The sequence below is a fragment of the Drosophila virilis genome, chromosome 3, assembly GCF_030788295.1.
Source record: "Drosophila virilis strain 15010-1051.87 chromosome 3, Dvir_AGI_RSII-ME, whole genome shotgun sequence".
NCBI classification, from domain to species: domain Eukaryota; kingdom Metazoa; phylum Arthropoda; class Insecta; order Diptera; family Drosophilidae; genus Drosophila; species Drosophila virilis.
Window position 1 is genome coordinate 13,038,439 of NC_091545.1, and position 15,401 is coordinate 13,053,839.

At 39.3% G+C, this 15,401-nt stretch overlaps 1 protein-coding gene across 1 annotated transcript in view; it reads left to right on the plus strand.

The window, feature by feature from the left end:
* Mrtf (Myocardin-related transcription factor) overlaps nt 1-15,401 on the plus strand; it is a 49,954-nt gene that overhangs the window by 9,765 nt on the left and 24,788 nt on the right. The gene's annotated exons all lie outside the window — the stretch shown is intronic.

Below are 15,401 nucleotides of genomic sequence, written 5' to 3' on the forward strand. Positions count from 1 at the left end.
GAATCGAAACGAAACTCCAATAAGACGCTCGCCGGTTAGAGCGAAGGGCAGCAATGCAAGCAAAGCAATTCAGAAGGAGAGTGGACAGCAGCTTACAAAGAGCGCGCAAAAAAACTATTTGCTCTTAGGCTGTAATTATGATTGTTATTTTCTGCTGTTGGATGATGTCCGCAGCCGTCGGTGTTATCTCTGCTGTTACTTGACCAAACACATATTATATTGAATAAACAAAATATATGCAAACATTGTAAATAGTTGCATGTTATTTAACACTGTTTTATAATATCTGGAACCTGACCTTTGTCTCATAAATTCATAGAATTTTATATTCCAATTATTTAGATATTTACTTTCCATTTTTTCTGACAGTTGTATTTTTAACACAAAACAGATCTCAAATGCAATTTAGAATTTATCAAGAGCTTTTATTTTATTAAACAATTTCTGTTTAGTTGTTGCATTTGATGCAGCTTAGTTTTATTTAACCAGCAGTATCTTGTGGACATAATTGTATTATGCTAAATATATATATTCCAAAAACACAAAGTTGCCTCATGGACAAACAATTTTTATAATAATTTCCTAATTGTAATTAGTTGTACTCAGATAATGTGCGCAATTTGTGATAAGGCTAATTAAATTTAAGCTATCTGAAACTTGAACGTAAAGCTAAAATGCAAATCAATCGAATCCTTTTTGGCTGATCAGTCAACAAAACATACATATTTGAAATACATGCTGGACGCGCTACAAAGTGGCAAATTAATTTGCACTTGCATCATCAACAGCAGCAACAGCAGCAGCAACAACAACAACAACAACAACAACAACAACAACAACAACAACAACAACAAGAACAACGACAACAACAATTTGATATCCATGGCAGCCAGGGCGTCGTGTTCAATTGTTTTTTGCTTAGCTGCGCGCCAAAGTGTGAAAAACATGCCGCAAAATTGCCGAAAAAGCCACACGCACTCACACACAGGCACGCATACACATACATGGCCACACACACACTCTCACACACACACACAAACGGTTGTTTCTGTTTTGTATTTTGCCCATTTTTGTAGTCAAATTTCGTTGCTGCCGCTGTCTGAATCAGCCGCGTTGCGCTGACGTCTTTCGCCGTGCCAAGCGGCTGCGGTACAACGTGGCGTATGAATAATTTTGTTGTTTTCGGTTTTGCGCAATGTTTACACACACACACACACGCACACACGCTTATATATTGGCAACGCACGGCGCGCCAAAGTCAAAATTCATGTAAAACAGTGTACAGTATGATGGGGGGCATGGCCTTTGGGGGTGGTCATTGCTGGACTGTGGGCTGGGAGGAGGCGGGTTTTTGGGGCTTACGATTATTACGAGTATTCTGCCATTGTCGGAGCTTGTGCATTACTTTTGCATATTGCAGACATATGTTCGACAGAGAGCAACAGGCCGCCTTTTTCCTTATATCTTTTTTGTTTTCCAGCCACTGCCACAAATTTTTGTGTGTGTAGCATCCACATTTGATTAGCGTTGAATACTGCTGTTCGGAATTCGACGGAAAAATGAAATGAAAGCTTACGCGTTTGTGCAAATAAACAAATGGAATAAAAAAAATTTCAGCAATGCTGTGAAATAGTTGGAGTATAGCTGCTGCATTCCAGTTTTATTGGGATTAACCAGAGATTTTGATAGACAGAAAGGGAGAGAGAGAGCATGTGGAGCTATTGTTTAGAGAGTTGAAATCTTTGGCAATTTCCAGGTGTGCTTTTACTGTTAGCCCTCTCAATTGTTGTTGTTTCTTTTGTTTTTATGTATTTTTAAATTCTTTTCATTTCGCTTTCTGTGCTGCTGCTTATTGAAAAATATTTTTCTTGGCAATTACCGTTGAAGTTCTCAGCCACGTTGCCGTGCAACATGTGTGTGCCACCCCAACCCCAGCCCCAGACCCCACTCGTATCCACTCTAAGGTCGTTCTCCATGTTGTACATTGCTTTATATTTAATAAGCTTCTACTGTTTATTTTTTTCCATTGCATTTGGCTGTAGCGACGTTTTATTGAAATGGAATGCCATGAATTTGTTGCTGTTGTATTTTCCCTTTATTTTTTTATTTTATTGTGTAAAATGCAACAATTTGTATTCATGGCATCGCATGGTCTTCACTTTGAGACATGGCCGATGTAGCATGAATGTTTCTTTTTTTCTTTTCGCTCGTCTCGCTCAAGCCCCTTGGGGCGACCTTGATTTTGAACTCATTTAATGAGGATTGCAGCATTAAAATTGAGGCCAATGGCTGAATTTTTTTTGGTCCGCCACCTTTGCGGGAGTTGTTCAGGTGCTTGTATATCATATAGATGGCTATTTAACTGGGCTAGAGCCTGGGCTGGGTTGGTCAATATAATTTAATTAATGCTTATTTTAAGGTTTCCAAATGTGCTTTTAAGTCGCTCACGATTTATGGCTTGCATCTTTAAAGAAGAATCGCCCCTAGAAGTTAGAAGCTCTCGGCTAGATTCATTGTATAAAGTTTTCAATTACTTTAAGATGCCTTTAGTTATTGATATGTTATTTTATAATAGAAACGAAAACTTTGCAAGCTGTTTAAAGCTGCCTCTTGCTCTGTCGCCCTGCATTTCACCCGCTGAAATTAATTTTTAAGCTCTTTATTAATCGTAAAAAAATAGTCTTGTTTAACTAATGCAATTATTACTCATAATTTATGCTTCAACACATTTGTTTCTTGTGCATAAAGATCTCACTCATGCCACAGTTATTCAAGCAACCCACATCACATTCACACCCACACACACACACACGCACGCACGCACACATACAGTGAAGACTCCGGCGCACGCCTCATTAGAACACCTTTCAGTTTGCTGTGTAATTTTCGCAACATTTTTAATGGCGTGCGGGGACATTTTGGCACTCGAGTGACCGTGTGTCAGTCCGGCCCCCTCTCTCTGTGTGCTCCCCAACCTGGCCCCCTTCTTGCCACAGTTTGCACTTGCTCTCGCATTGCGTCGCACGCAAAACTATTTAGAGAAGTGTCGAGAAATGTCTGCATTGGCGTCGTCGCTGCAGTTGCACACAGTTTGCAACAATTTTGTCGTCGTCGTCGTTGTCGTCGTGCGTTTGCCTACAGCTGTAGCAGCAGTCACACGCCTGCCACGCCCCACATTACGTCGCGTCGCATTGGCCGGCCGTCGTCCCGTCATCCCGTTGCCCCGCTGCCCCGCTGCCACATTATGCGGGCGGTCGTTGATAAATTACAAAACATTGCGCCGGCTATTTTAAATGTGGCATAAAATTTGCATTTTATATTTTTGATATATTTTGATATTTTTAACGGCAACATTTTCTACTGCCGCCGCTGTCATCGAATCGAGGTTGAGTCTTCTTGCTAAAAAACAGCCTAATCTAGCCAAACGTGGGCGTAGCACTGTAAAAAAAAACTGTGTCACATTGCTCATTAGCTCAGTTGCATGAAGCATTTCTCTCTTTATTCTAAGCGAAAGCGCCAAAAAATAAACAGACTGCAAAAAAAGTCAGAAAACAATTGCCAAAAAGCTTAAGAAAATTTGTCATTTCGCGTTGCGTTTGTTTGTTTAGCGTCCTTTTTTTTGTTTTTGTTGTTTCTTCTTCTGTTTTCTGATTTATTTTCAGTTTGACAAATGCACAAAAATTTGACCATGGCACGTCAAGAAGTGTGGTCATTGTATTTTTAATGCCACTTCGATATAGATAAATTGCCAACAGGCGCTGCAGGCCCCCGCGACTGTATTCACAATGCCCCTTTCCCCCAAGAGAAAAAACTCGTCTAGAAATGTACAATTCCAGAGTAGAACTCGTGCCATGACTGTCCAATTAGCTATAATCAGAAATCTCACGTAATTCTGAAATATGATTCGGGCTTACGGTTGCCTTCGATACAAGATTAATGTGTGTTTTATGTGCTGCAAGTAATTATAATTATTATTAGAGGGGCTTACGAAATGCGCATCAACTTATGAATGTGAGAAAGATATCTTTATCTAACTACATATCGATGACAATGATATAAGCAACTGCTGATAACTAATTTATAATAATACTTAACTGCCATTGTTGCTCGAATTGCAAATTGAATATTCTGAAATTACTCAAATTACAAATTAGTTTTCCTAGAACTCTCGTGCGTCACAGTTGAAGTCCTCTCCTTCAGTTTTACGCAACAAGTTTTGATAACAAAACTTTATGCGCCTTTTCGTCGGCAATTACATAGAGTATTAGCCGGTCTGTGTACCAATTAGGTTGTTAATTAAGAGCAGCCTGATAACGTTATTTCCAGTGAAGGCAGAGACACAGCTGTCTAGAGTTGGAATCTGGTCTCCTCCGTCTGCCTTGGCTGCATGTACTTATTAATAACTAGAAATTGTCAGGCACTTGATGTGGGTCAAACATGGCAAATAGTAGGCAGCCGGCGCTGCACTCGGCTATAAATAAAGCAGTTTCAACTGAAGTTAAAACAGGTGCATGTCGCATGCTGATGCCAAGCGGCGTGTGGCAATAAAGTTTGCAGTTTTCATGTGCTTGGCCATGCTATTTGTTGTTGACTTTCGTAGATGTTTTTGGCTGGCATTAACTTTGAAGTGGATATGTGGTAGCAATTTCTATCTGGGCACCACTTACCACTTGATTCTTTGAACTCTAAACTTTTTCCATTGCAGTTGGTAATAGTTGCTTGCACTTTTTGCATATGTCAGGGCACAGAATTGCATTTTACACACACATAAGCTAAGGGGCGTCCAAGTCAGAGTAAATCTGCAGGCACGTGGCATCAACTTTTCAATTTCTCGCACAAATCCCACTTCACACACGTACACACAGTCACACAATCACTCGCTGGCCATACATATGCCAGTTACTTGGCCCGACAATGCAATCAACATAAATACAAATCCCCAAACTATTTTAATGTGGCCTCGAACCAACCACCAAAGGTCGGCCTCAGCTAGTTGTTGACTTAATGGAAAAGTTGAAAAATATGTGGGGGAAAGCAAAAAAAGAAAGGACTCAACAAAAAAAGACACAAAACCAACTTAAAAGCGCATAAAAAGTCATTTTTGGCTGCTGGCCAAGCGGCCAACCGGCCAACCGGGCGTATGCGAAATGTGAACTGCTGCTGTCACTCGTGCGCTCTGTGGCGCCATCTAGCGCTGAAGCGCTTAAGTTGTATTAAGCCCTCGCAGTGTGCAGTCCAGCGCAGCGCTGAGCTGCCTTTGGGACCTGTTAACTGGAATTACTCACGTTTAATGTTCTGAAGGGAGGATCAAATCTCCGCAAATGAGTTTTACTTTGAGCTGGATTTAAAAAACTGACGCTTTAATTAAAAAATGTTTACAAAAAGCAGGTGCAACACAACTTTTCAATCTTGAATTGAATCTGCGAGTTAATTTTTTATTATATTGTACAAAACGTGCTTATATCGTGCGAACTTTAAACAGCGTAAGTACTGTTAATGTTCCAGCTTTTCGAATTGCTAAATGCATTTCTTTTATTAATTGGCCGCTGTAAGTAAATTATTCAAATGACGGCTACGTGCTTAAATGCTTGTTGGACTATGATTATTATTATTATTAATTTTGCTGCCGTGTAATCTGTTTTTTCATCAATTCATTATTCTATTATTAAATGTTATGAGTTTTTCTTCTTCTGCTGTTTGATTAAATGCCTAACTCAAAGCTGGTTACAGACCTTTGGCCTGTGTCAACAGCTTCTGGTTGCCTGATTGAGCCATTGTTGTGACAACTGTCTTCACAATCTTGCTAAAAAGCAAAGTTTATCCAAAGCCTTGCCCTCTGCAAGGTAAACACACAGGCCAAGTGCTGCCCCTCTGCACCCTGCTATCAAGCCAAGAACTTGGACAAACACACGCGCCAAGTCGATCAACAATGTGAACGCCCCGAAAGTTGCACAGTCCATGCTTAGGGGCAGTTTGTGTAGCTGTTGCTGTTGTTGTTGCCATCATTTGTTGATTTTGTCGGGCTGCAAGTATTTGGCCAAATCTCTTGGAAAATAAATATGCTGTGGCAGAATTGTTGTTTGGCAGGCGTGCAGGCGGCTAATTGAAAATCGTTTCCTGACAATCTGCTTTTTGCGAAAGCGTTGAACTTTGTGCTCGATATTAACAGGCAGTTTTGCCGCTTGGCCGGCCGGACTCCCGGACTCCCCCTCTCTCCTTTCCGCTGGCCATATGCAGACACTTTGGTTCATTGACATTTTGGCAATTTGCTGCCATTAGCAGGCAGGCGGTTCGCCGTTTGTGTCCTCATTTCAAAGCAAACAAATAAATATGGAAATTATGGCACGCAGCATAATGAAAATGTAACTCAGCAGCGATCCCCGCCCCCCTTTATGAGGCCATGTTTATGAGGCGCGGCGCCACAGTTTTTTCTATTTTTTTTTTTTTTTTTTTTTTTTGGTTTAGAATTTTTAGCGACTTTGCGTACATTTTTGGAGTGGGCCAAGTAACAGGCCAATTAAATGAATTTGTAGAAATTGGGATTCACATGATGCCCATTTGCGATCAATTTCGATTTTTGCCACCTTGCGCCTAATTGATGGCCAGCCGCATTTGAGCCATGTTACTTGGCCATGTTATGTGGAAATTTTGTTGATTTTGCATAAATTGTTTGGTTTTTCCTTGTTGTTGTTGTTGTTGTTGTTTTTTTTTTTTTTTGTTTAGATCATTTCAACGCGCTGCGTACTTATTTTGTTTTGCTGTCTGTTTTGGTATTTGACTTTTTTATTGGTTTTCAGTTGCGCATTTCCCATTTCCCATTTGTCTGTGCTTTGTTTACAAGCTGTTATTGTTAAATTAAACATTTCGTGATACATTTAGTCATGCACTAACTGCTTAAACTCTGTTCAAGTGCCTTAATCGCTTCCAATTGATTTTTAGGTAAAGCGCTTGGGATATTATCATCATAAATTTTTGAATATGTCTTGCATTTATTTTTAAACCAATTTCCGACGCGTCTTTGCGTTCATAGTTTTTATATCAACTTTATTTTATTATTTAATTTTGTTCTGTGTGTATGTGTGTGTGTTTGTGTGTGCGTGAGTGTGCGCTGGCTGCCATTTTTATGTGTGTATTTGCTTGTCAGGCTTTTAGAATTTATGTTATGTTTTTCACATACATTCTTTGGTTTGTCTGCTGCCGGTTTTCATTCGCTTTTCATTATTTCAGTGTTCTTTTTTTTTGTCTTCCTATATAAAAATCTTTTTTGCTGCCTTTGGTTAGGCGGTGAATGTCGCCCAGCACCAATTCCCATACACATTGCCGTGTAGCCCGTCGCAGTCCCAGCCAATCCCAGCCAGTCCCAGTCCCAGTCCCAGTCGCAGTCGCAGTCGCAGTGGCAGTCACAGGCTAGCATGGCGCAACAGATTTCTTTGCCTCCATCACGCATTTGACTTTCAAATGAAGGACAAATATTGAATGGTCGAGCCAAGCAACAAACAAACAAGAGCAACAGCAACAAAAACAACAGCAACAATAAAGTTGTCGACGTGGCAATTGGTAGCAGGCGAGGCAAACGTAATGTTGAGGGCGGACTATAAAAGTTTTGCAGTCGATTTTGGTTTTAGCTACGAATATATGTGTGCCATGTAGTGGGTGTGCGTGGTGTGTATGTGTGTGTGTGTGCATGCGTATGTGTATTGTTGTCTTCCTCTCGTTTTATTTCGACTTTGTTTTTGTATAGGGCTTTGAATATAAATTATGTGCGTAATTTGATTTTAAACTGTCGCTTATTGCTAGCCAGCTTTTTTTTCAAATATATTCCCAATGGCCAGATTATTGAGAAATTTGTCATTCATAGTAAAGCTAAAAGCAGCTAGTTGAGGGCATAAAAAAAGCTATGCAGCCTGCTTATGCAAGGCCAAATCAAAATAAATTAAAAAATCATATCTTCTGAATGCCGAAAAAATAAATAAATGACTAATTTTGCACCTAAATTATTAGTTTATACGGCTTGCATATGATTTGTCATAGCTAATTGGGTTTGTTTTTCGAGAGTGGAAAATTTCTATAATTTAAGTTTTTTTTTTAAATGTTTTATTTTATTAGAATGTTTTTTGTGCATTTCTTAATATTTTGTTGTTGTTGAAAGGTTTTTTATGCCAAGTAAAAAGCAATTTTTAAGTTGCTTCATTTAGTTTTTATTTATGCTGCACACACACACACTCGCACACACAGAGAGACTCAGACAAAGATCAAGAACTGCTACTGGCCCGGCCGCATCGGCCAGCATTATAAATAGATGGAAGCAACGTCGCCACTTAAGCCAGCTCGGGGCAGCAACAAATTTTATCGACACGGACCAACTGTCAGCCCCAAAAGGCTGGCAGGGAAAACATCTTGCATGGGAATCAGCATGCAAATCCGCACTGGGCGCGCCGGGCTCTAAGCATTGTGTCAGCCATGTTGAGCCCAACGGCAATGTTTTTTAGCCCAAATAAGCGCAAAAATACGCACGCCACGCACTTGTATCTGTAAGATACGCAGCAACAGCAGCATCAGCAGCTAGCAATGCAAATAACTTGGCACACAGTCGCAACAGCGGACAGAGCGACAGACGTGGGATGCTGTGGCCATGCATGAGCAAAGATTCTAATGCAATTTCACTTGTGTCTTGGCTGAGCGATAAGTTAAGTTGGGTCAGCGCAGCGGGGCTGTGTGGTGGGGCCAAATGTGCTTTAGTCGACTTCAAATTCGTATCCGTGCAGTTTTTGGTCTTGTTTATTTAGGACTCGGTTGTCTGTTGCTGCTGCATTTAGACTGCATAAAAAATGCACAGCATTTTGTAGTTTCTATACCCTGTTAACAGCTGTTAAGAGTATAAAGCTGTCGCATATGCTTGTGACATCATGCTAGCTAGTAATTCATTCAATTGGGTAGAGTTCACAGAATAAGTGCAATAAGTTTTTCCTATCCGGTCAACTAAGGGGTATCTTTAAGTCGGGCACTCTCGATTGCTGCATTGTTATTGCTTGCTTGTTATTATGTATTTTTGTGACTTTCTTTCTTGTTTTCTTACTTTTACGGGCTGGCCAACTCGACTGTGAGTTTTATTTGGCTGCCGTAATTAATTTGCCAGCCACAAAATGTGGCAAGCAAAACAAAACAAAATCCTTCCCTTTTTGGCTGCATTGTTCAACTTGATGTGGCTTGTTTATTTGTACGCTGGTCAGCCGCGCTCCGATCTCCCCTCCACTCTTCTCTGCCCTGCTCTTTACGGTTTAGTTCAGTTCGGTTCTGTGCTGTTCTGATCTAGACGAGATGCACATCAAACGACAAGGCGCATTTTTTGCGTACTTGAAAGCACTTTCGAAAATAGCGCCGTATTTAGGTTTTAGGTCGTTCTACCAAACGCATTCAATGCGCATCACTTTGACGTTTGCCAAGCTCTAGAAAGACGCTGCAAAATGCCCAGAGAAGCGGACGGACGCACATTCAGTCAGACAGTCAGTCAGTTGGTCTCTTGGTCTCGACTCTTGTTGTTTTTACTAGTGCGTTTGCACAGTAGCCGCAAATAGCAGCAAGTCGCGGTGTCATCACAACAATTTCATATCTATCCCACAAATATCTGCTACACTTTGACAATCGGTGTTGCCATCAGGCGCCGTAAACAAACCCGAAACGCAAACACGTTTGTAACAACGACAACTGAGAGCCGCGCCAAGTCAAGCAGAACCATTTGTATGTGTATCTGTGTGTGTGAGTAACACACAAATGCAAACATCGCACACGCAAGCTCATAAAAACAAAATGGCGTTACACAAAACTAAACGCTGTTAGCTCGTTAGAGTTGATTTCAGACAATTTGGCTGGCACACATAGCTAAAGAGTCAAAAAAATTTAGCAGAAAGGCGGTAATTGTTGTATTTAAAACGTTTATTCAAGTTTTAGTTTATAACTATTTTACGATTTACAAATAAATTAATTTTACAAGCACATAAAAGCTCTAAGCAACATTATATCTTAATACTTTACACTATTTTGGGTGAGGGATTAAGCTTTAAAATCGAATTTAAGCAGCAAGAAATATTCTTCTTGGAAGTTTACATTGCATTCTTCTCGATGAAATAATGCGTGGGGTGACGCGCCTTAAATCATTGGGATTACGGGTGGGCTGAAGCTTTAAAAGCATATAAAGGCTTCCTGCAAAATATATTTAAAAACTTACGAACCTTTTCTAGCATTATCATATGTGACATCAAGTTCGAAAGCACATTAAAGATTTTTTATAAAAGCTTTCCCCTCTTGCTTATAAGGTAAATTTACGACTCGAAATGTTTTGGTATTTTAATCAAAAACATTTAGAATTTAAAGCTTGATTAATTTAATAGCCGTCATTTTCGGCCTTAATATAGCTAGGGGGAAAACCGCTAAAGTTGGCCGTTCTGTTTGCAGCATAAAAATCATTGTGGTTGGAATTCTCTACATCGTCAGCGCAATCGAACACACCTGAGAAATCAATCAATCGATTTGTTCAACTGTAACAGGCAAGAGAGACGGTAAAAGTGTGTGTATCTTTAGTGGGCGAGAAAGGGCGAGAGGGAGGCAGCACGAGAAATGGCAATGAGTTTAACAATCAGCCGCAACATGTTGTCAACAAATTTGAACGCTTGATATAAAACGCTGACTAGCTGACTGCGCCAAAAACCCGCTGGTATTTTACTTGTTTTTCTTTTGTTTTTCCGTTTTATTGGGCTCAAAAGTTTTCTGGTCTGGATCTGGTGGGGTGTAATTGCGGTAGGGCAAAGCTGACAATTGTCAGCCAACAACACATGTAAATAGCTTAAAAAAAAAAAAAACAAAAATAATAAAGCGCACAGCCTGTGGCTAAAACTCTTTGTCTGTGTACGTGTGTGTTGATTTCGCTTTGAAACTTTTCGAAATGTAACTTTGACTTTACGTTAAATTTAACCAAAAAGAAGAATGTAAAATAGGGTGTGAGTAGCATAACTCCTCAGGTTGGAAGTAGGAGGAGAAGGCGGAGGAGGAGCCGGCAATGGCCGAGCATAGCTGGAAAATCTTGTCAAATGCCTTTGACAGTTGCCCTCAAAGCACAAATGTGCAGCAGCGCCCTCTCATTTGATTAACGTACGGCTAAAGGAAAATCGTGGAAAATTTTCACGATGCACACACACTCACGCACATTCACAAGTGTCCACATACCATGTTGATATTTGGAGCAAAGACGTAAAGGGCGGAATCCGAGAGGGGAGGGGGGGGGGCTGGGTGGGGTAGCTGACAACTGTTGCCCATTTCCGTTTGGCCTTGTGCAATAGACTTGCGACGCGAAAGTTAAAAAGGCATATGTTCCTGCTCCAGTTCCATTGCCAGTTGCAGCTTCTGTTCCCATACATATTCGAAATCAGCTTAAATACTTACTTACAATGCGTAAACAAGTTCTGCAATCAACTTTTGCACCCAAACGCACCGCTGGCTGGCACAAAAGTCAACAAGCTGAAGCTGCCCCAATGCTGTCGTCTATTTTTGGACAAGATTTGTTGCGTTCCATTTTCACAGCGCCTCCCTCTCTCTCTCATTCTTCCGCCCTCTCTGCATGACAAGCAAACTTTTTACCTTTGACGCGCTGCCTTAAGGTAGCACAACATAATTAGAGACACATATATATATATATATACATGCATATATACAAAGAGTATATACTATATATACATGTATATGTGCAGGAAAACTTTGTGTGGGCGTCTCTGTGTGTTCCAATTTGTGTCAGTAATAGCTTTGATATTATAATACTGCTTTTAAAACTTTGCTGCAAAGTTTCAATAGTTGCATGGCTTTTGAGAAAGGGGTTCTTCCAGCAGCTAATGCTTTTTCAAAAATATGAAATTCATTGAACTTAAGTTTGCTAATAACATAAATGTTCAATTGACAATGATTGAGAAATGGGTGTTAATTAAATGTTATGTGAATAAATAATCCCGCCTTGTCTACAAATATTAAAAATAAATGGAGAGCTAATAAATTGCAAATAAAATAGAAAATTTCTACCTATAAATATATATATACATTCTTTTCACTGGGCATCAACAATGATGATTAATGTGCATGTATTAAACAAAGGCAAAGTGCGCGTCTGAAAAAAAAAAAAACAAGAACAATTGGCAAAATGTCGCACACACATCCATCATAATCTTTTGGATCTACTGAGTCAGGCAGTCAGTCCGTCAGTCCGTCAGCTAGTCGTGGTAAGAGGGAGCAGGGGCAGCAGGATATTTGACAACTTTATTGCGCAGCTCGAGAATGTCATAAATGTTTTGCACTGGCCGTGCAGATTTACAGGTTTTTAATTAATTTCATTCAATTCAAATGTATCAACCGTTGACTGACAGACTGTCGCCGGACTTTTCACTTTCCTCCAGTTTTCCATTTTCTGCCATTTGCATTTAAAGACGTGGGCTGCTTGACGTTGACTATATGCCCATTTGATTTGTTATTCTTTTATTTAGCTTTTGCATATATTTATGCTCTTAATTTGCCTCATGTGTTAAATGGCGCTGCACTTTGGCTGCCTCCCGTCGCGGGCCTGTCAAATTTTCTAGCGTCATTTGCCATTTCCATATATTAATTTTATTTTTTTTTCCGCCATTTTTTTTCTTCTGTTGTATTTTGTTTATTTATTGCATTTTTGTGTTGCAGACATTTTTGTGCATGTTTCACATTTTGAGCGCTGCGTCGCATCTTAATTGAGTATTTTATGTGATGTTTATAATTTATGTTTTTGATGGCTGGTAAAATGAACTTTGTTTTGGCTTAATGGAAAATTAACTGATTTAATAGCTGCTTTCATGTTGGCAGCAATGGCCAAAAAGTGTGCCCAGATATTCATTCGCCACAAAGAAAAAACTGAAGCACACTCTCATTTTAATAATACTCAAATAGTTGCTTACTTAAATATAAAAATGCCTTAAGCTGATCATTTAGTTCACCGACCTCCATGATTTACTAAATATACTATTAAGCGCACAAAAAAAATGAAAATTTAAAAATTTATTTTAAAATGAATAATTTTTTCAATTATACTTGGTCTATACTCATTTCGCACAGCTGAGATACACATGAATTGTCAAATTTTGTTAGTGTTCTTCTTTCCAATTTATAGTTTTTAGTGGCTCTATTGTCAAAACATTAATTATAATACAGCTAAATACATATAAGAAGGCAGGCGGCAGCTGTTTATATTTGTTTTTATACTAAAAGCCTTAAAATTTATTAATCATTATCAGCACAAATGTTTCGCTGTGTTAAGTATTTAGTTATTTCTTAAGTGTCTAGAATTTGAGGTTTATATTCGTATCCATCTTGCCCACTTACATATGTACATTTGCTTGTATGTATAGCGCTGGGATACTTGCCGGCCGGTATTTAGCAAGAAAAAATATAATATATATTGAGAAATTAGTTTATGAGGCCAGCAAAACTTTCCTGTGGGCGTCAATAGACGAATCTCATTGAAACATTGCGATTCAAGGTTAAGATATATAAAAAAAAAATAATAATAAAAAAGCTAAGCAGACGACCAAAGAGCAAAAGCCAACAAAGTATAAAAAGAAAAGTTTATTGTGTGATTTTTTTTATTAAATTTCTTTGTGCTAAATTGTACCCCACCTGTAGGCCACAAATAACAATAGGAATTCTTGCGTCTAAGCCCAAGTGTGACAACGCGTAAAAAAAAAAACCATTATATATGGATGCATACTTAAGACTTAAGGCTATACTCGATATATTTTAATGACCCTCATTTTTGTCAGCGCAAAGTTGTTGTTCAGCAGCAGCAGAAGAAAAGAAATGAAGAAATCCAAAGCCAAGTTGCCAAGAAAAATAGCATAAAAATCGCCACAAAATATTTCTAAATATTTGTATTTAGCGCAAGTTAAATAATCAGACAGATTATGCATACGTTATAAAAATAACAAAAAGCCAAACCGAAAAACGTTTTTCAAACCGACTGAAGCGAATAAAGAAAAGCGACAGCCAGCAACAAAAGCAGCAACGGCAGCAATGGCCAAAAATAAAAGCTGCAAAATCGTTGGGAAATATTTAAACGCCATCGTTGCAAGAGTCTCTGCACTCGCTGCCTCTCACCCACTCTCTCACTCTGCCTCTCTCGCCCCCTGTTTTCATTTGTTTCTGTATAAACACCTGTAGCTGAAAAATACGTAAGAGTCGCATCTTGCTGTGTTTTCCAATCGCATCCACCAATCGGGTCCACCTTTTCACATTATACGCAAATACTTGAGACACCCACGTGCAACATGTGTTGCAACATTGTTGCACTTCTTCTTGCTTTTGGCTGGGTTAAGCGAACTGCATCGTCGGCTGGCGCTGCTCGCTTGATGGCCTGCCTCTCATCTGTTACACTGTGTGCTGCTTAACGGCCAAGACGACGCCATATTTTTTTGTCAGCTTTGAATCGTGTCCTAAATTGCAGGCAAAACTGTTGCCTTATTTTAATTATAAAATAGCTATATTTTCTTTTAAATTTAATCAACTGTTTTTATTTAATATGTGTGTAATAAGGAACTTGTATTTCAAATTCCATAACAATCGTATAACCATTTGCCTTTTCAAAAAGCTTCATGCCCTTAAAATATATTTTCAGGGCCCAAAAATGTCGATGGTTCGCTTCGAACCAGCTTCATGTCTGTTTTGCAGTTATGAAAAACAATATCCTTGTTTTTAGGCAACTTTAAAGTACACTTCATAGTGAAAAATAAATTGGAATTCCGTGCGCGTACGCTTTCAGACCAATACATAATATATTGTTGCATTTACCAGACTTGGTTTGTCTATTATGCACAAAACGTGTGACGCGCAGCGCGAATATTGTTGCATTAAAATCTCATCTAATTAACTGCATTAAGTGGACATTTTGTCATGGAAAACATGCGACCCTGGTTGTCGTTCAGTGCCTGCCCCTTTACATACTTACCTCGTCTCACCTGTCTGGGTTGTGGTAAATTTTGGCCAAAGATTTTCTGCAGTTGCCGGGCCACTTAATTACTTTGGCATTTGTCACACAGTTTTTGGCCGCATAGCTTACGTTAGAAATTCCTGCCGCTTGTTACATGAGTATTCGAATATAGGGAATACTTTTAAACATTATGGGTTTGTTATTTTATTTAAATGTGACACATTTAAAAGGCAGGCGCATTGCTCCACTTGATATTAATTGTTTGACGATCCACGCCCACAGCGGAGAGTCCGTGTGACAAATTGGCACAGACTGACAAATATTTTTGCTGCCAACGAAATCGTAACCAAATTGCATATTTGAATTCAAATCCATATTTGAGTGTCTGGTTATTGTCTTGAACATTAGCTTTATG